The sequence below is a fragment of the Sturnus vulgaris genome, chromosome 1 (genome assembly GCF_052056855.1).
Source record: "Sturnus vulgaris isolate bStuVul1 chromosome 1, bStuVul1.hap1, whole genome shotgun sequence".
Taxonomy (NCBI): Eukaryota; Metazoa; Chordata; class Aves; order Passeriformes; family Sturnidae; genus Sturnus; species Sturnus vulgaris.
This window is the reverse complement of record NC_142243.1, coordinates 103,999,687-104,020,165: the sequence shown is the minus strand read 5'-3', so window position 1 is coordinate 104,020,165 and position 20,479 is coordinate 103,999,687. Positions and strand designations below refer to the sequence as shown.

Sequence of the window (20,479 nt, the reverse complement as noted above, 5' to 3'; positions counted from 1 at the left end):
ACATTGTGGATGGGAATGGGAACTGAAGCTGATTCTGTAAATTAACAGAAATCACAGAATGTGTCAGGTTGGAAGGAACAACAGTGGGTCATCTGGTCCAGCCTCCCTGCTCAAGCAGGGCCATCCCAGAGCACATTGCACAGGATTGTGTCCAGATGGTGCTTGAATATCTGCAGTGAAGGAGATTCCACAACCTCTCTGAGTGATCTATTCCAGTGCTCCCAGAAACAGGGATTTCTTTATTTCTGTGAGAATGGTATGTGTAAATATTCCTGCATTTAACAATATAATGGCAACTTTGGTTACTATACTTGTTCCCAAGTGATTTGGCCATAGTTGAAATTAAGGTGGCCGTTTTACTGGACAATGCATACCACAGGCCTGCACCCCAAAGGATATTAACAGGGATAGGGAGAGGCCAAGGGCTGGTGAATGCTTGACAGTGTGGGACTGCATTACTGAGCCTGGAATGGACCGTGCCTGCAAGTGAAGGCAAGGCAGAAGCTGCCTTGGGTTCGTGCCTGCTGGGCCGTGACATGAACTGGGTTTTCCTGTCTTGCAACATTTTTTGAAAAGTTAAAAAATTTCTCATTTTGCATGGGGCAAAGTGTACTTTTTTTTTTGTTTGTTTCCCCCACCCTTTGCTGGTCCTGACCTTTACAGAGGTGCTGGGGCTGCCTGAGGACTGATGGGTGAGTGGCAGGGCTGCCCCGTGGACACTGGGGCTGCCTCCTTGCCAGAGTCTCTGAGTAGGGCCATTCCCACACTAACGGAGCAGCTCACAGAATCCTTAGGGTTGGAAAGGACCTCTGGAGATCATCTGGCCCAAGCCCCCAGCCAAGGCAGGGTCTCCTAGAGCAGGTGAGACAGAACACGGCCAGGTGGGTTTTGAATGTCTCCAGACCGGGAGACTCCAGGACCTCCCTGGACAGCCTGTTCCAGTGCTCTGCCACCCTCAAGGTAAAAAAGTTCTTCCTCATATTGAAGTGAAACTTCTGTTTTAGATTATGGCCATTGCTCCTTGTCCTGGTGCTGGGCAGAACTAAAAAGAGGCTGGCACTGTCCTCCTGACACCCTGCTTTGAGATGTTTATATGTATTGGCGAGATGCCCTCAGCTTTCAGACTAAACAGGCCCAGTTCCGACAGTCTCTTCTCATAAGAGAAATGTTTGGTCTTTGTCGCCTCTGCTGGACCTGCTCCAGTAGCTCCTTGTCTTTCTTGCACTGAGGAGCCCAGAACTGGACACAGCACTGCAGATGTGGCCTCACCGGCACCAAGTAGTGAGGGAGGATAACCTCTCTCAACCTGCAGGCCACACTCTTCCCAATGCATTCCAGGATCCTATTGGCTCTCTTAGCTACACGGGCACTGTCGGCTCAGGGCCAGCTTGTCACTCACCAGGACTCCCAGGTCCTTCTCCGCAGGGCTGCTCTCCAGCAGGTCAGCCCCCAGTCTGTGCTGGTATTGTGGTCATTGCTCTCCAGGTGCAGGACCCTGCACTTGCCCTTATTGAACCTCATTGGGTTTCTCCCCTCGAAGGCGAGTCCCGGGCAGCATTTCGGGCGCTCCCCGCGCTGTCGGGGGCCGATCCCGCGGAGCCGGAGCGGCGCACATCCACCCGGCAGGTGTCAGTGTGGGCTGCGGGGCCGGGCGGCAGCACCGCCTCCCCTCCCCCGCTCCGCCCGCCCCCCCGCCGCCGGCCCCCGCGCCCGCCCGCCCGCCCGCCGGAGCCAGACTCGCTGCAGACAGGCGGCAGCCAGCGGGGCGGGCAGGGCGGGGGGGGAGGAGGAGGAGGAGGAGGAGGAGAGGCTGGGGATGAGTTGGAGGCAGGCACAGCCTCAGCGCAGGGAGAGCGGCTGCCGGAGACAGGCAGGGGGAGGAGGCGAGGCGCTCCGGAGGAGGCCAGCGCGGCGCGGGGGCGAGCGGCGGGGGCCGGCGGGAGGTGAGTGCCGCCCGGCGCGGCGGGGCCGGGGGCGGCCGGGGGGCGCCGCGGCGGAAAGTGCCGGAGAAAGTGCGGGAGGCCCGAGTTGAAGGTCTGGGAGCGTGCGGGGGACGAGGCGGCGGCTGCCGGGGGGCTCCGGCGGCGCTCGCCCACCCTCCGTGCCGCGGCGAGGGCAGTGCCCGGCCGGAGCCGGGCTGAGCGCGTCCGTCCGCCGCACCTGGGGGGCAGGTGGGGGTGCCGGCCGGGGCGAGGACTGCGTGACAGGTACCGCTGATCGCGGGGGCCGGCTGGGGCTCCGGAGAGCCCCGCTGCCGTCCCGACCCGACTGGCCCGGGAAGCAGCCGCAGCGGCAGCCCGGACGGGAGACCCCCGGCGCTCCGCAGGAGAGGCGCAGGCGAGCGGGGCTGCGGAGCCGCGGCGGCGGGCAGGGCGCTGGGGAGCGCGGAGTGCTCGGCACGTCCTCTCCGGCTGCTCCGGGGTCAGAACCGGAGCTCCGTGCGGCCGCTCGCTCGGTCGGGGCTGTGTCGCAGCCCGGCTGGCGGGACCTGCCCGGCCCCGCGGGGAGAGCCTGGCGGGGATGCCCGGCCGCGGTGCGCGCCCGGCGCCGGGCGGGCAACTTTCGCAGGAAGGCAGAGCGGCAGTGCGGCTGCCGGGCTCACGCACCAGTGACCTATATTTGATGAAGTGCCTTTTTTCTTTTTTCTCCCCTTAAAAAAAAGTTTATTAGCAGAAGTCTAGCTTTGCCTGCCTGTATCAGACGCCTGTCTGCATTGTTTGCAGTGAATATGGGCATCCCAAATTTCTGAATGGTGTGCCAGGTTTTCTGTCGTGTAGGTGGGTAGGTAGTTATGCGTAGGCTATGGTTTGATGCTTGCTGAAGAGGCAAACACACCGTTGTGTGTAGGTTTAAGTTCAGTGAAGAAAAAACAGGAAGCAGGAAAAATGCAAAAGTAACTTCTGTTTTCTTGGGCGATCTTAACACCTAGAATGATACAGATTTTAGTGGGATTCAGAACCTTTTCTGAATAGCAAATGATGGTTGTGCGGGAGAACAAAAATCTGGTGAATGATTTTATGTGGTATTAAAAATACTGTTTGGTGTTACAAAAGTTTGTTAATCTAAAAACATACACATCTCCTTGTCAGAATGGAATGCTCCTTTAAGAGGCTTGTCTGTGCTTCCAAACCAAAAACATTAAAATATTTGTGGACTGGAAAGGTGCATCATGTAGCATGAAGAGTGAAGTGTCTCCAGCATCATAAATCTGAAGCTGGCCTAAAAGGGAGAGAGTTCTTGCCAGTAAGAAAGCCCAAGGGACAATTACCGGTAGTCATAGATGAGGTAAACATAAATGCTGCCTAAGTAGGGGCAGTGTTCTTGCTGGTCCTTCAACACCTGGTTTTGTTGGTTAGACAAAACTTCAATTCTGCTTTTCAATTTCATTTCTACAAAAACATTTCGGGAAACCTATTCTTTGCAATGATCCAGAGCTCTCCAAGTTACCATGCATCCTTGAGTAGAATTAAATTACTGTGCATGGTACGCACGTGTTTGCTTCCATTAATGAACATACAAATATTATGGCTTAGTGGCTGTAAATGAAAGGGGAAGTTTTGCTGGAAAACCAGTGCACTGGTGGGAAGCAGCCTAATCAACATCCCCTTGTCCATATTAGCTGAGATAGAGATGATAATCTGAACATCTATATCTGTACTGGCGTTTTAGCACCAGGTGTTAAGTTACTGTGATACACAAAGTGGCCAGCATGAGGAGAACTCAAACTGGAACGTGTCAACTCTCTACAGTTATGTATGGAAGTAGAAACACATCTTTTTCTATAATCAGTGTTTATACCAGCACAGTTAGTTCCAACTCAGGTATGTGAAGATCGTTGTTGCTTATGCCTGAGGCACATCAATATTCTCCAATAAATTCAGATGCCAGAGTGGGCCTAAATGGTCATCAGTGTGTAACACAGAACGAGTTAGCAATGTGAGACACAGTATTTCAGATCATTGGTTTTTGTTAACTGAAACATTACAGGCACTAGGCAGCGTTTGACTGAATAAGTTTTCAGTCTTCAGAACCCTAGACTTGTTACAAGAAAACCTGTGGAAGTAGAAGGAAGTTGAGATTCAAGATTGAGCCACAGTTGTATTAAATGTGGTAAGATTGCGGCCAGCTACAGGGCTGTAGCTTAACCGAGGAATTTAGAACTAACCTGGCCTTTTGTTATTTTTAAGTAGTTAAAATGCTATTTTCTTTGCGCAGAACATTAAAGTGAGACTTGAAATGAGGAATTGTTAGTTTTCCCTGCACTGAAGGCGCATTTTTGCAAGAGGGGGTTGTGGGGAAGAGGGAATTGAAAGTTTTCTCTCTGATTATCTTGTCCAAAATTTAGTTCTTGTTCAGCTGTGCTGCAGTACTCTGTCTAGTGCTGCCCTTCCACCAAGAACTAGTTTTATGTCAGTGACACTGTCTGAAGTAATTTGGAATGCTTTCCAAATGTGGATATGATGTGCCAGAAAGAAGTAAATAATTATTGAAATAATAGAGAAATACCTTAAAAGTATTTTAACTTAACATAGTCTCTAGGAGAAATGAAGTGTTAAAAAGTATGTGCCTGTCCAACAACTCTTGCATCAGGAGTCATGGTTATTGCATTTAACTTGTGAGTGGTCTTGGAAAAGTTGTTGGTTTTTTTTTTCTGTCTGGTTTTTCATGGTTCAAAACAGCTCCCTGCAAGTGCATTGCCAGTTACGGAATGCAAATACTTCTAGGAGTTTGGAGATGAATTTTTCTGCAGATTGGTTCTGTGGTAACCGTGAAATTCTTCAATGGCACCAATCTAGTATCAGCTGCTCGTTAAAGGCACTGGTGCCAGAACAGTGGTGCATCAGTTGCTGGGAATCCAACCCTGTAGTGAAATGATTCATGCATATACATTTTCTTTTCTCAGTTGACAGCTATTTTTAAGAATAGCTGTCTTGCCTAGAAGGTTGATATCTAAGCAAAGGCAGCCTAGATAGCTAAAAATTTCTTTCACACCAAACATAATCTTAGTACACTAAAACATTTATATGGAATTGATTTTAATTTATTCTTGCTGAATCTCTGGTTCTAATTGGCCATTATAAAGGGACTGTGGTGTTTTGGAGTTGATGTCAGGAATCTGGCAATTTTTTGCACAAAGAATGATGATGAGTTTGAAGTAGATGTCAGTTTCAAGAAACTTATAATAATAATGGGTAGTGATATCTAAACAGTAGCAGATTACTTCTTGAAATGAATTGGATTCTCTGGGTACACAAGCCTGAAGAAATGATCTTGAAATGACACATTTGTCCAGTGTACTTTAACTTTCTCTATATGTTGCACAGGCAGAATATTCAAGTGAAGGAAAGCCATGGGCCTTTCTTTTTTCCATTGTGTTCTTTTGAACCTCATATTTGAAAAGGAAATGTGATTTTTTTTTCTTAGAGAGTTTTATTTGCTTAGTTCTGAGACTGTCAGTTGAATAATAGTAACTCTAAGGGGACAGCAGTAGAAAGAATGCTTGCAGGTGAATAAGAGCATGACATTACAGTGTGTGCTGTATTTCATGCTGGCAGAATGTCTTGGCATTTCTCATCTATATTTATTTAATATATGCATTTCTGTAGTGTATGCTTTGATTTAGCGTATTTGCAGTATGCTAAATGTAGATGTATTTTACTAAATGCTTTTTCTTATTGTTTAGTTAAGCAATGGAAATTTTTAAGCACCCACATCACCATTCATTATCACTCAGCGTAATAATTGGTAAATTTAATCTTCCTGATTAAGATTGCTTTGGTCACAAGAGACAAGGGACTGAAAAAGAATAATTTTCTTGATGTTTTGCTGTGTCTGTGTTGTTCATATCTGTTGTTCTTTTCTCTAAAATTCTAATACAGAGAACACACCGACCTTTTAAACTGTGTTTGAATGATCTTGCTCTACATCAAACTTTTCTTTCAGGTAGGAGACAGAAATTAAGAAGAATGTAAATACATTTTTTCTTCCTATTGCCAATGGAGAGCTTTCCTAGATTTGAAGTAAGTTTTCTTGGTGCCAAATGGTTGACTTTTCTAGAATAAAAATCTCTCCAGGGTATGCAAAAAGTCCTCTGGTTAATATATTGGCATTCCCAGAACCCACTAAAGCTTAGGCAGGTTGCCAGACACCACTTAATGAGGATGCTGAATGTCTGGCACAAATCTGCATGAAAACCAGTAAAGGAGCTGGGGGTGGAAGTGCATGCGGTGGGGAGAGGGCTGGGAAGGCGACACATACACACCCATAATTTATTTTTAACGTCTGCATTTTGCAGAGAAACTGATCAGAAACCCATACCACAGGATTTTGAAAACTTGCTGGGAGCAGTAGTCTGGATCCTCCAAGTTGGGAGAGCTGCATTCTCACAGAAATACAGTTTTATTAGGAGAGCAGTTTATGAGTTAGGGAGGTTAGTTTTTTGAGGAGAGCACCAAAAGTGGATGGATATGATAGTGTTTTTATGTTTTATTATCTGCTAAAACTGAAAAGCATTTGAAAATATTGTTAGACAATTTGGGGGACAATGGAAATCAGTGATTGCCAGCGTCCACACAGAAAAGCTGTTAAAGTTACATGGATACAGATAAATTACTGCTGCTGGAACACCTCTGCTCAGTGCAAACCTGTGGTAGGGGCTCTGCCTGATGCTGCTGAGCTTACATTTTGCTACATGTTAAGTAGAATTGCAGGTGTAATAGACACTCTGATGGCTAGATAACTGTTAAAGGAATCAGTCATTCACCCAGATGAGGTATTTTTCCATAAGAGTGCTGTTAAAACCAGAATATATGGGTTTGTGTTGAATCAGATGTTTAGTCTTAAAGGTTGGCTGAGCAAACTTAGTTATATTCTGAACTGAACATTATTTCAGACATGTAAAGTGTGAAAATTTTCAACATTTTTTCCCAGGGTTTAGTCGATAGCCTTACCTACCCAGAAGAACATTAGTCATCTATAGACAAATTCATAAATAGACATTTGGTTGGTAGGCATGACTGAAAATAATTTTTTACTCCAAAACAATTCTAATAGGAGTATCTTTTTGCACATGGCTGATTTTGGAATTATGTCTGCTTGTTACCTGCTTTTCAGTACAGTTTTCAGCTGTGTATTTCACCATTTTGGAGAGCTGTTCCTCTTTAGAGGAATTCTACTCACTAGAATAGTGGCACCTACTTGATGAGTACAGTTGGGTAGGACTAAATCGAAATCCAGATGTTCCTGTTTCACTATGTTTGGTTTCACTAAGGTGAGTTGAGAAATAAAAATATTAGACTTCATTGGACTTCAATGCTGGTTGCAGTGGATAAAAGGACAAGTATATTTTGCCAGTTGTGTGTGGATCTTTGTGAAGTTTTCTCTATGTTGACATTGACTCCTGGCTGTCTGTAGGACAGGGAAAACAAAAAGAGTGTTGGACATTGTACCCACGTTTTTAATAGAGCATGTGTTTAGCTCTAAAAGGCAGGACAGTATTGCCTAGAAAAATACAGTGCTGAAATGCTGCACGTGAGAATGGAACAGGCTGATGAAGTGTCTCTTGGAATGTCCTTGTCTTTCCATCTGCTGGTCTTCTTGATTTCTTCCGTGCTAAACACCCTGGTACCCTTTTTATTAAAAACTGGTAATAAATCTGCTTCTGAAAAAATGTAGTCATGATAGTGAATTTTTATTGCCTGTAAAATGTGAATTTGGAGATTTCAATTCTTTTTAAACACAGTATTTCATTTAGTTTCTATGTCCTGAGATTGCAAAAGATGTACTGACCTTTGGGGAAGATGTGGGTTTTTTGCATGTTTGTATGAGAAATACCTAGAGGTTTGAATGATTCTGTCATAACCTTGGACCCACTGAGTGTATTTAAGTTGTGATTTTAGAGGACAGTACAGAATTCTCCTAGGGTTTCTGTTAAAACAAATGTTAATGCTTAATAAAATAAGATCTCGAATCTCTCTCATTTTGAGAAGAGACTGGAAAATAGTGTTTTCTTCTGGATAAACCCTGAAATGTACTTAGAGTTCTAAAATAAGTGTTGAGCGTTGACTCATATTATCTAGCATATGCCATTATAATGATACTGTGTTTTGTCTTCAATTTTCAGAACCAATACTTGAAGCATCTTCAAGCAGTAAAGTGCTCTGTTTTCTAAACACAAGTTCCACTCTTTAACTTTTCAAAGATTATTGGAAAGAAAATGTGTGACGCTTAATTACCTCTTTGTGTGTGTGGCCGAGCCTATTATTTTGATTTCTCACACCTGTAACCTATTTGTTCTCCATTTCATAGAGGGAAAGGAGGGGGCAGTCTGTGACTGAGATACGAAGCAATCTCTTTAACAGCTGCCTTCTTCCACTGAGACTTTCATGAAATTTTTCCTGTGCATTAATTAAGAGTGATCCATTATTACTTTGGACTTGTAAACACCTCTGAATGTTCCATTAAGTGTTAATGACACATGAAGCAAGAATTAATATGGGTCTCTTAGTCCTGTATCTTGTTGAGATGTACTTAATATATGTAATTGCCTAGATGTAACAGTATTTCTTAAACTGTTGGGTGTAAAAGGTGTTGCTTCACTTTCTGCTTCTGCTCAGCCATTAGTTACTGAGTGAAGTGATGCCAATCCATAGAGTGTATTTGGGCCTGTATTATACAGAGTGTCAGCTGGATGTTTGGCTTGGTTTCTTGGGATTTTCAAAAGACAAAACTGAGTTGTCCAGTTTCTGCCCCATGGGCCAGAGTTGAGGAGCCCAGCAGAAGGTGTGGGAGATAAAAGGAACACTTAAAAATAACCCAACTTGATCTCCATAGCTGTTGAACTGGCACCTTCAGTGAGATACCACATTGGTGTGTGTTCTCCCTTACAGTTTCACCTCAATGGATGACTGGTTTTGTAGGTTTTCCTTAACTAGTGCTAAGCAAAATTAAATGACGTTCGTAGAAATGCATGCAGCTAAGGTTCAGTACTCCTAAATTAGAGATTGCATCTGGTCACATAAAAGTTAGACTTGGGCTGACTAGTGGCATCTGTTGGCCAGTGCAGTTCATGTCTAGATGTTTTGTTTTACAAAAGGTTTGTGTTGACTATAATTCCTCATCAAAGTTATATATATGTGTTAGAAGTGAGATAGAAGAGGGTTCCTGTGGATATTTCCAACACAGACATTTTCTGGTTTGTGACCCTCTCACGTTCTTCTTGCTCTTGTAATAACCTTTCTAGCAGGCTTTTAGAAACAGCACATTTAAGATTAGCTTGTTGCAAGAACTCTATTTTCACTTAAAATATCCTAAAGTGTGAGCTATCCTTATTTAATTGGGAAGTCTCTGTCCAATTAAAGCAGCTTGCATAATGTTGAATACAGGTACTGTTTGGTGGCTACTTTCACATAGTTTGTAATAATATTTTTTTTTAAAAGCAACCATCTGTTGATGAACAGAAATACTGCCAGTGTTTGTCAAATGTGTGCTTTATCTGACCTGTTCTATTTAGCACCTTATGGCAAAGCTTTCTCATCAAAGCATTTTACAAATATTTTTATTCTTACAGAGCCTTATTAGATTGGTAACAACAGTGGTCTGACTTTTTAGTGTGGGGATTAATGTACCAGGGAAGAGGGAGATAAACCTCTCCTCAGCTGCAAGAGGAAGTCACCTGCAGTGGCTACAGGGATGATAATTCTAACTTGCAGCTGTAGGTGAAAATCACGGTTCTGTTCTTTTCAGCCTTTTGAAGAAAACAGCTGGAATAATGTAAAGTTTCTACACCAGAAAGCTCCAACAACCCATGTGGCCTGGCCACCTTTTTCTCATAGGGAGTGGCTGGGCAAATAGGTAAACTTCAAGAAAGAAATGTCACAGTGCTGATGTGTTAGTGCTGATAATGCACAGTAATGAGTTAAAAAAATATGTGGTTAATGATTTATAATTTTGTTTGAAATTACCTAAAAGCAGAGCAAACCAAAAGGAATTAAAAGAAGTATAGAGAGGAATAAGAGGACCTCTTTAGTTTGCAGTGAGGGCTAGGTGTGCAAGGTATTCTGGAAGTGTCTTTTGAAATGTTGAGTTCTTTCTTCAGTTGAATATGCAACCAGCAACAGATTCTGCCTTTTCCCATTCCCTATTCTCCCCTGGGTATTGTTAGTGATTGGAGATAAAAGCCTTTAATCATGTGTACATGGAGACACCAGAACAAATCACTTCAAATGTCAAGTGAGGATGTGTATGTTAGAGTATGTTAAACTTGTGTGTGAATGCTCTGTTGAATACAGAACAGCCTTATATATTTAATTTGAATCAATCAGAGGTCATTTAATGTTCTGATGGAGAACATAATTCAGAACGTAAGTTAAATTACAGTGATCTAAACTTACCTGTGTATGACCGAGAAGCTCTTGACAGATGTTTACCATGCTGTAACTTCAATGTTTTACACTGTACTTAATTTATCTCAACCTTGCTCCATCTTGCTTGTTATTGATCAGTTCTCATGATGCTGCTATTAAGAGGCATCTTAGATGGACCTGATTACAAACTTTCAAGTGGACATAATTCACACAGAAAATGGCACTTCATTGAAATTGGGATGTTTCATTGATTTCATTGCAAGTATTTTAGACCTGACAGACTTTGACTGAAATCAAAATAAAACGCAACCTCTCTTTGATTCCTGATGAACTTGTTTTGGCCAGAGGCCTGGTGTTTTTATGGTTCTCATCATGGAGATAAACTGCCAAGGATCCCATTTGTGATCAGGGATGCTGTGTTTCTGGGAACACGTGGCTTCATTGGATAGCCTGCAAGAGATGTCTGCTGCAAAGTCAGAGGCTGAAGAAATCCCTCATGGACTTGTCTCATATTTGGGGACGTGCAGTAATCCTCTCTGTATGTATCTTTTGAAACTGTCAGTCTTTTAAACATTAAAACTAAGAAAAAAAGTGTTCTATTTGACAGTTTTAAAACTGAAGCCTTCAGCTGGTGGGAAATTTGGAGTTTTATGGGGTTTGTCTGCTTTGTGAGCCCAGAAACTGTCTGGTTCTAGTTGGAGCTGTGTTTTTCCATGCTTTGGTGGATGCCAATTAATATCTCCCTTCTCCTTTCTTTTCAATCTGGAGTTCATCTGATGGAGCACCTCAGGAGAACCCAAACCTCTAAAGTCTTTAATTGCCCCCTTTTCATGTCAGCCTTTAACAAGAGGTTTTCAAGTTGCAGTTCCCTGTGTCTTGCTTATGAAGACTTATGTGCAGGAAAGAATATCCTAAAGCTTCTGTAGTCCAAAACATTAAAATGAACAGTGAAGCATATAGTGTTCAGGGATCTGAGAAAGAAGGGAGCTGAACTTGCCTCCTGGCAGGAGCTGTGCTGCACAGAAGAGGAACTTTCCAGATGAAGTAGTTGCAGATGCAGTGTGCATAGCTGGACATTTGGCTCTTCCCACACTCTTCTGTAAGTGACCCTTACAAAATCAAGACTTTTCCTGGACATTTCTGTTGAGCTGCCTGATGTGATGGAGGTAGAGATTAGGAAATGGTCTCTTTTTTTTTTTTTTTTCTTCTTTTTAATTAAATATTGTATTTTGCTAGGTAATTCAAGGATTGCTATATTCTCCCTGTAAGAAAAATCTTGGGAGCCACTCTGAATTCAATACATTGGAATTCTTTTATAGTTGAAGGTACTGAAAGCACAGTTGTCTGTCTGAAAAAATAAGAGGCAGTGTTATGCTGTATTAGCTGTCCCACATTTAGCTGATTGTTCCAAGATGTTTGCATGCTTATTAAGATTATGGCCATTGCAGTAGAGGCAGATAAACTTTAGCAGCTTAAGAATCTCTCTTATGAATGTACAGAGTTCTTGACCTATTCCCAAAGTCAGTGAGTTGGTTTGCTTTTGAAATGGAAAAGTTTTGTCACAGAGTTATAACAGTGTCAAACTTTGTTAGTTTACATGGTATAGCAGACATTTAGAGAGAAAATATGTGGCAAGTCATCTTCCCCACACTTTGTCTCCCATTTGGGTAAGTTGAAGAGTCAAATTCTTAAGGATGCTAAGGATAGTCTCTTTTCACAGTGTAAAAGTGTCAAAAGAGTATTTTTTCCTGCCTCTGACCTTGGTGTGTAAAATGTACTGTAGTACCCTTGTGTACTTGAGATGTTCTCAGGTGTCCCTGACACCTACAAAAAGCCAAATGCTGTGTGCAACTGGTTCTGTTATCTCCCAGTTTCCCACATAGTTCTGGTAGTTCTCCTGTTACTCCTGTGGCTAGATATCTTTCTCACTCTTTTTTTTTCTTGGTAGTTCTTTAGGGTACAGACATTTCAAGGATGCATCTGTAATGTCTAAGTGGTTTCCTCTTCTTTCCTTTCCCCTTCCACCCCAATCAAGAAATTCCATATGGAAGCTCTTTGGTGTCAGTAACAGCTGCACAGCAGATAATTTTTTTCATCCTTAGAACTGTAATATTTGTAACTCCATATATGTAGTTATGATATACATTTACATTAAGGATCTTCTGGTCTTTTAAGCTTCCTCAAGTCTCTTCTAGTCTTTCTTGATGCAGCATTTTGCCCTATTTTCTGTTCCTGGTTAGAAATAGCTTCTTTAAACATAAAGAAGTTAAGATATTCTGTTGTAAATTTGATTTTTAGGAAGCCTGAATATTTTAGAGTCCTGTGTTGTGATTCAAAAATTGTGCTCCCTTCTTTCATCTCTAGGATTTATAATAAGGTGTCAGCAATGATCTAGTCCATCTGGGAGCTTGCATCAATGCTTGGGAGAGCCATATGTGTCTGCCTCAAACAAGGCTATAGAAAAGTGTTCCACTAGCAACCAAGATGTCATCCATCTGCTAGACAATCCTGTAGCTAGTTAGCTTAATGACGTATTTATTTGACTCGATGTTTCTGTGGAGCAGACTCCAGCTTTTCCTCCCTGTTCAAATTAATACCAAAACCTCCCTGCTCTGGAGAAGGAAAACCTGCCCGCTGTGGAGAATGTCAGGAAGTCTGTGGCTCGGGGGGTTTGATCTATTGATCTACCCTGGGATGCTGCACTCCCAAATTCCGAGTGGGATGCGGCTCCAGCCTTCCCGTGCAGGGCAGGTGTCTGGTGGCCGTGGGACCAGCAGACCAGACACAAGGCCCGGGTGACCTGAGCTGCATGGGCAAATCCAATCATGCTGCTCCTGCTTTAGGGTATTATTTTAGCACACGGGGCTGTGTGAGGATTTCCTCCTGCTGTGGGCAGAGCTGGAATTGTCACAGTAAACATTTTACGTGGCTACACGGAATAAACCGGGTGATTATTGCACTCGGTGACTTTCATGGAAATGCTTGTTTGGACTAAGGGGTTCACAGTCTTCAATGTACATGTTCAAGATATTTATAATCTCAGATGGCCCTGCAAAAACTCAGAGCTCCAGGAATTGTGCTGGAAATATACTGTGGGAAGACAAACTCTGTAAGCTTGAGAAACTTCACATTCATACTGAGGTAAAATAGAGCACATTGGGACTGACTGTCATTGATTTCGTAACTTTCCGGTCACTCTATCCCACTGTTTTGTCTTTTCTGTAGTCCAAGGAGGTCAAGTCACTGTTGCAAATTCTAGGTTGATCTAATTTCTAATCTGTCTGTGAGTCAGACTTGAGTTGAGAAGGGGACAAAGCAAGAGAAATGCAAATTTAGATGAAAAGAATGTTTTGTGTTAATGGCAATTATATTAATCTATGCTGAGGCGAAATAGTGAATTTAATGTGGAAAGATGCAAATGTATATTTACACCACTGTACAGTTGGATCCAGTAAATCTTCATTCATGTCTTGCAAGGGAGTTTACATGCAGCTTCACATGGATTTCAATGGGGATTGAGACACTGCTGCAGCTTTTTCTGAATATGGATTGAAGCCAAGATGGGGCTGTCTGCTGAGTTTGGTAAATTTTACCTGAGAGATGCTGTTTGAAGTAGCAGATATGGATACAAACACTTAGTGAACTTCAAGGAAAAATAATTGGTAGTTCAATGCCAGTCCTAAATAGATTTTTTTTGTTGTTTTGTGGTGGTTTTTTGTGTTTTTTTTTTTTCTTTTTTTGTATGTGTGAGCATATTAGCAATTCTAAGCTGAAAAAGTAGGTGAAAGTGAAATCAGGACAATTCCATGGAGGATTGCAGAGATTGAAGAGGTGAACTGTACTCACTTTTGCTTCATCCTTTAATGCTACAAAGAGAATTGTAGAATAATTCAGGTCAGAAGGAACCTTCTGGAGTTCTAGTCCAATCTGCAGTAATGGGACTAAGGCTTTTCTGAAGAAATACTTTTAAATCTAGAAATTGTTATTTAGGTTTTAATTTTCAAAACTGGGTGTTTTCCATATGTTTTGAATTGCTTCTGTTTGGGCAGAAGTGCAGTAGAGGTCAAGTGGGAAAAAAAAAGTATGAAAAAGGAGAATCTTGCTTCTAAAGATGCTAAATGAGTGCCAAGCTGCAAATGGCAGGGAATGACCAAGTCAAGAGTATCTGAAGACTGCTGCATATGTTTAAAGTAAGCAACACTTTTATTTCCTTAAGATGTTCTAAATAATTGAAGAATGTTATAATTTCCCTTTGAGAAGGGAAACAGCTGACAATTCTTCATTGATATGAACTTAGATATATTTATTTGTAGTTCTTTTGTCACAGGGCTACTATCCATTATTAAATAAAAGTGTCTTTTCCATATCACCTTATAAAAACATAGAAGTCCTCTCAGAGGTAGCTGATTAGTTAGAGTAACTTTGATTAAACCTTTTGATAGAAGGGGATTTTACATCTTGCTGTAAAGCTTACAGGATCAAAACTTGATTAAAACAGAACGAAAAAGGCATTTTTGTAGTTTTCCACATAAATTGTATTTGTATTGGATTGGTGCATTCTTTGATATACCATACATTGTAAAATTTAAAAAAGAATTGGAAATCATAAAGCTATGAGGTATTATAAACTTCTACCTTTAAAAGTGCCTGCTTCAGTTTTTTTTTATTATTGGTGTCATCAAAAGGGTACTTTACAGGAAGTATTTCTGTTTTGATGCATTGGATTTTCTGATGGAAAACAGATCTGCAGGAGTATTTCTGAGAAGAACCAATAACTTATCGTTTGGGAAGAACTTCTCTTTTTGTCTTAGTTTCATCTGTTTGTTCTGGGTTTGAATTTTTAAGTGCCTTAACATTCTTTACATTTCCACTGAAAACTTGGAACTTGATTAGGGATATTACTAAAACTCAGTTGTTTTGAAGCTTCATTTTGTTTCATTTCTTCACTTCTATTTGTATTTGTTTTACCATGTAAGAGAACATACTAATGTATAGAAATGAGGCGTCTTCCTGATTTATCTTGTGTGTTGGATGTGTTTTGTCTGACTATATAGCCAGAAATATTAATCTTCTTTTCTTAATTTCTTACGTGTACAGATACTGTGCAAGACAAGACCTTAACTATTTTTTTTTGTATCTCCTGCCGCTAATCCTATGTAGCTTAATGGAAGGAGATTTAGACAGAATCATTTTGAACCCACTTTGTTCACTTAGAATTGAGACTAACAGAAAACCAAACGAGGTTATTCTTCTGAAGGTGTAGCACTGGCTATGTCAGCTCTTTGTCCCGTTAGCCAAGTGTTTTCCTTCTTCCAGCACTTCGTATATGTGGAAGGGAATGTTTTCCTTGTCGTTAAATATTTCTGTCCAGTGATGCAGAAGTGCTGTGTTTCAAAAGTATGTGCTTGACAGCACTGAAGTAATTAACATAAAATTGGACTGTCTTATCCAATTTAGTTTATGTATACTAAAGTAGTGTTTTAACACATAATGATAAATCTTTCTTCTTTCTGGTACATCTTTCTGGAATAATTTCTGGAATGCCTGTTGCTTGGATCTCAAAGTAGTAGAGTTTTAAGTCCTATCTTTGTATTTAGATACTCAGAATAAGGGGGAAAAAAGGGATCTACATAGATATCTGAAAGTCCTTCTGCTGAGTGGTTTCTGTTTGGCACTGCTTTGTGGTGTAGCCTTTGCACTACGTAAATGTAAAAGAAAAAAAAAGGCTTAGAAAATAAATGGAAAGGACTGACTTCGACTTTTGCCTGGAAAGTTTCTTTGGTGAGCTTGAACACGTGACAGGCCCAAATGCTGTCAAATCCAGAAGGCTCGTTTGAACTTGGATCAGCAGGGGCTAAAGCTGGAATACACAATTAAGGATGGACAAAATGTCTACAGTAGTGAGTTATCGCATCAAAGTCCGACCTACTAGACATGGTAGATGATACCAAAACACTGACTTTATTTTCAAGTACTGAAGCAATTAGCCACCTTTTACATTTCAGTTTAGCTGTCTGATTGCTGGCACAGTATAATTTTTTTGTTCAAGGTTTTTCATATCAAAGCAAATTACATACTACAGGGCGCATTTGTTTTGTGAACATCACTTTTACAGTCAAAACCTTATGTGCTGCTGGATAAACAAGTCATGTTTTAATTAGGTGTATCTGTATTCACCAAAACTATGTCAGAATGTAAACCCATCAGATTAGAGTTTGATTAAAGGGGAATGAGTACCCTTGTGCTGTCTCCTCTGTACTGGTTTTGTGGCTATGCTGTGAACACCGTATTCCCTTTGTAGTGTCAAGTAGTCCTGCAAAGAGTTGGCCATTAAATTGGTTTTTTGCATTTTTTGTTATTAAGAATAATTGTTGAGCAATTATTCATGATGATGCTTGCATGAAAACATAATTTTATCTGTTAACGTGAAATTAAAAAGGTACGCATTTTATTCATGTTTTCCATCTTCTTTTTAGAGAGACTGTAAAAGGTAAATGGTACAAATACAATGTCCCGTATAATTGAAAATTACTGATAAAATGGGGTAGAGAAATATGGATAATGCAAACCCCAAATATGCTTATTATACATATAATTATGTTAATTAGCATATAGAAAAGTTGAAGTGAAAGTTCATGAATATTTGAAATCCACTATGACCTGTGGCAAGGACTTAAAAAAACCTCAACAAACAACCCAACGTGAAGTATATATTGCAGAGACTTGTAATAATTTTACAAAAAAGCATACTTCTATTCTTCTTTTTGCATGAGCAGCTGTTAGATTCATTCTATCTCAAAAGTTTAAGGAAGGAATAAGACTCCATTTCCTGTCCCTTATTTAATTAAGCTGGCTGATTTTCATGGTTTAACCCCAAAAAGCCTCTCGGTCACTCCCCCACCAGTGGAACTGGGGAGAGAATCAGAAGGGTGAAAGCTGAAGAACATGTGAGTTGGGATCAAGACAGTTTAATAGGGAAAACAAAAGCTGTCCATACGACCAGAGCAAAACCCAGAATGAATTCCATGCTTCCCATGGGTAGACAGGTGTTCAGCCATCTCCAGGAGAGCAAGGCCCCATCCCATGCAGTGGTGACTGGAGAAGACAGCACCATCACTCCAAATGTACCCCCCCCCTTCCCCCCCTTATTCCCGCGTTTTCTGTACGGAGCATGATGCCATGTGTCTGGAATACCCCCCGGGTCAGTTTGGGTCACCTGTCCTGGCTGTGTCTCCTCCCAACCTCCTGCACACCCTCAACTTCCCCCCAGTGTGGCAGTACAAAAAGCAGAAAAGGCCCTGGCTCTGTGTGAGCCCAGCAACAAAAACATCCCTGTATTATCAACCCTGTGTTCATCACAAATCAAAAACACAGCCCCATACCAGGCACTGTGAAGAAAATTAACTCTAGCCCAGCTGAAACCAGCACACTGGTCTTAACTATCATCTGTCACCCAGAGCCACCAAGATGACTTCTACATCTTCTTTTCACTGTTGTTCAGACTGTTTTTCAAGTCATTGCTACAAACTTTGGGAATCTTAGCTTAAGAGTAAGAGTTTCCTGGGTGCCAGGTCTGCATTTGGTTTTGTAAATATTTAAATAGCCTTCTTCAGTAGGTTATTTATGGGCTCTGTATGGGATGGAGGTTTTAGGTCATCCTCCTACTGCAAGAAATTTTGCCATGATGGCAAAAAAGTGGCAAATTTTGCCACTTGTTTGCCACCAACTTTGCTCTCATTTTCATTAAAAACTGCAAAAGGGGTCAGACATGAATTGTTAACAGGCAATGCTTATTTCACTACAGGAGAACAGTTTTGTCCTGTGGTTTGAATTCTGCATTAGAGAACATAAAACTCTCCAGTGGCCTCTTCCTGTTCCTAACTCCAGGTTAACAGTTGTCAAGAAAACAGGGAGAGTAGAAGAGATGGAAATACGATTATCAACAAATACACATTAAAGTATTTTCCCTGATCAGTACTTTTTATGTATTTTATTTTAATTTTTTATAAAACATGATTTTCCTCCCGTCCCAGTTCTTTCTAGCTTACCAGATGACTGAGGTTAAATTAAGTACTTCCCAGATATGATTTTCAGGAAAGCAAATTTACTGGTACTAACTTTGCAGGAGCCCAGTGCTGATATTGATGGCTGGCTGTGTTCATTGGCAAGAGAATGGTTCTCAAGTGAGATTATAACCAAGAAAACGTGTTGACTACTCTCAATACGGATTCTCCTTTTATACCCAAGTCTGTGTTTGTAACTGAAAGTGTGGGATATATTCAAATTTGAACTTCTGTTCATGTCTGTGAGGGGGAAAATGTCCTTATGTTTTAAGTGACTGCATATTGTGTCTGTGCAAATATAGGTCCTCTTGATGTGAGGAGAGCTATTGCACACATCAAGATTGGTGCTGTACAAAGCTTTAGGAATGCTCATCTCAGTACTTTAGGATTTGGGATGTGTGTCAGAAAAAAAACTTCTGCTCTAACTTCAGGTTAGTAGAAGGATCCCAGCATACAGGTAATCTTTGGACTGTGGCTATTTGAAAGGGAAATGTTAGCAGTGTAATTTTAGCAGTGTTCACAGACTGTTGATTCTCTTATATGTTATGTCAGATACAAAACAAGATGATTAACTTTTCAGAAGGAATAAATCTTCTCTTCTAAAATCAGGACCACAGGGATGTGTCACGTGACAATATTGTTTATTGCTCAGACTTAGAAATTGGTATATTTTGAGCAATCTGAAAACCTTGTTTTATTGTTAGGTATCAAAACCAGTGAAATGTCAAATGTTGAAATGATGAATTTTTATATGATGTTTACCACGTGTTATTAAAGATATTTAAAGAAGCAATGACCATTAGCAACAATAAAAAAGAAAAATATATTCTGTTAGTTTATTATGAAATGATAATTAAGAACAACAACCCAGGCGACTGCAACCTTTCTTATGATGTGTAGATTTCAACCTGTGGTTGTAAGTAAATACATAAACCTAAAGGAAAATAAACATTTCTGAATAGATTATCACTGGCCCAGTTTAATGCGAAGACATGATTGGTTCAGAAATTAGAGAGGTTACTTTTCCATATGTTGAAAATAACCTGTGTGATAAAAATAAAAGCATGGTGCCTAAAAAAGAAAGATCAGAAGATTTAAATCTGGCAAAGGAGTGTCTGATGCCTTCACTGAGCTGAGGAGCTATTCCAGCTTAGGTATGGAGGCAACATGCTCTCACATCCTGGGAAATGCTAATTTGACAAAAGTGCCTGTTGTCCAAGAGGACTGTTTTCTAATTTGCCAGACAGCTTCCCCACATGTCCCTCAGGATGACACACTGAGGAGGTTGTTTGTATATTGATGTTCTGTTCTTCTTTTCTCTTTGCTTTTCCCTCTCTACTGAGTTTTCCTGCCAGTGAGCTATTCTGGTTCCCTGCAAACTGAGTTAACAAGAGCTAATATTGATACTTTCAGGTAGTTTATTCCCAGCTGTTCTTGGAACAAAATAAATGTTCTAAGTACTGCAAGTATTTATGAAGCATTCCCATCAGAGGGGAAGGATTGCTTCTGAGGTTGGTATTAGGGTACAGTTGCTTTCTCTTAAGTTAAAGCAAGTGTCTATTTAGAGAGACAAGGAGATAAAAGGCAGGAGATGGCTGCGTAGGGGAGCTGTGTATGCATGGAGACATACATTATATATAAAGAAAAAAATTAGTCACATGGATCTCTAAAGTGAAGAGACTAATGCTAGCTGACTCTCAGTCCTTTCGAGTATTCTGTGCATAGTTGCCCTTGAGTATCCTTCCCTCTGTCCTTTTCTCCTGTGCTGAATAAACACCAGTTGGGTGGGAAAAATGCTTTGGGAAGATGGTTCTGCTGTTGTCTCAACCTATGGCTCATGTAAAGCTGAAGGTGAGTAGTAAGAGGGAGCACATTACACCTGCCTGCCAAGGAGTTGTGTGTTGTTTTGCCTGTGTCCACACACAAACAGTCACAGTGATGAATCCGAGTCTAGGACTGCTGTGTCTGGTGTTTTGTTGTTGTTGTTTTTATTTTTTTATTTTTTAGTTTATCTTAATACAGAATACTGTGAGGGAAAAAATAAAGTATAAG

The 20,479-nt window shown here is 41.2% G+C and overlaps 1 protein-coding gene across 1 annotated transcript in view; it reads left to right on the top strand.

Moving 5' to 3' along the window:
• The first annotated feature begins 1,829 nt into the window (after positions 1-1,829).
• LDLRAD4 (low density lipoprotein receptor class A domain containing 4) overlaps positions 1,830-20,479 on the top strand; it is a 284,773-nt gene continuing 266,123 nt past the window's right edge. The window contains exon 1 of the mRNA XM_014870876.2: positions 1,830-1,943. The gene's annotated coding sequence lies outside the window, so the exon portion shown is untranslated. The remainder of the gene's footprint in view (positions 1,944-20,479) is intronic.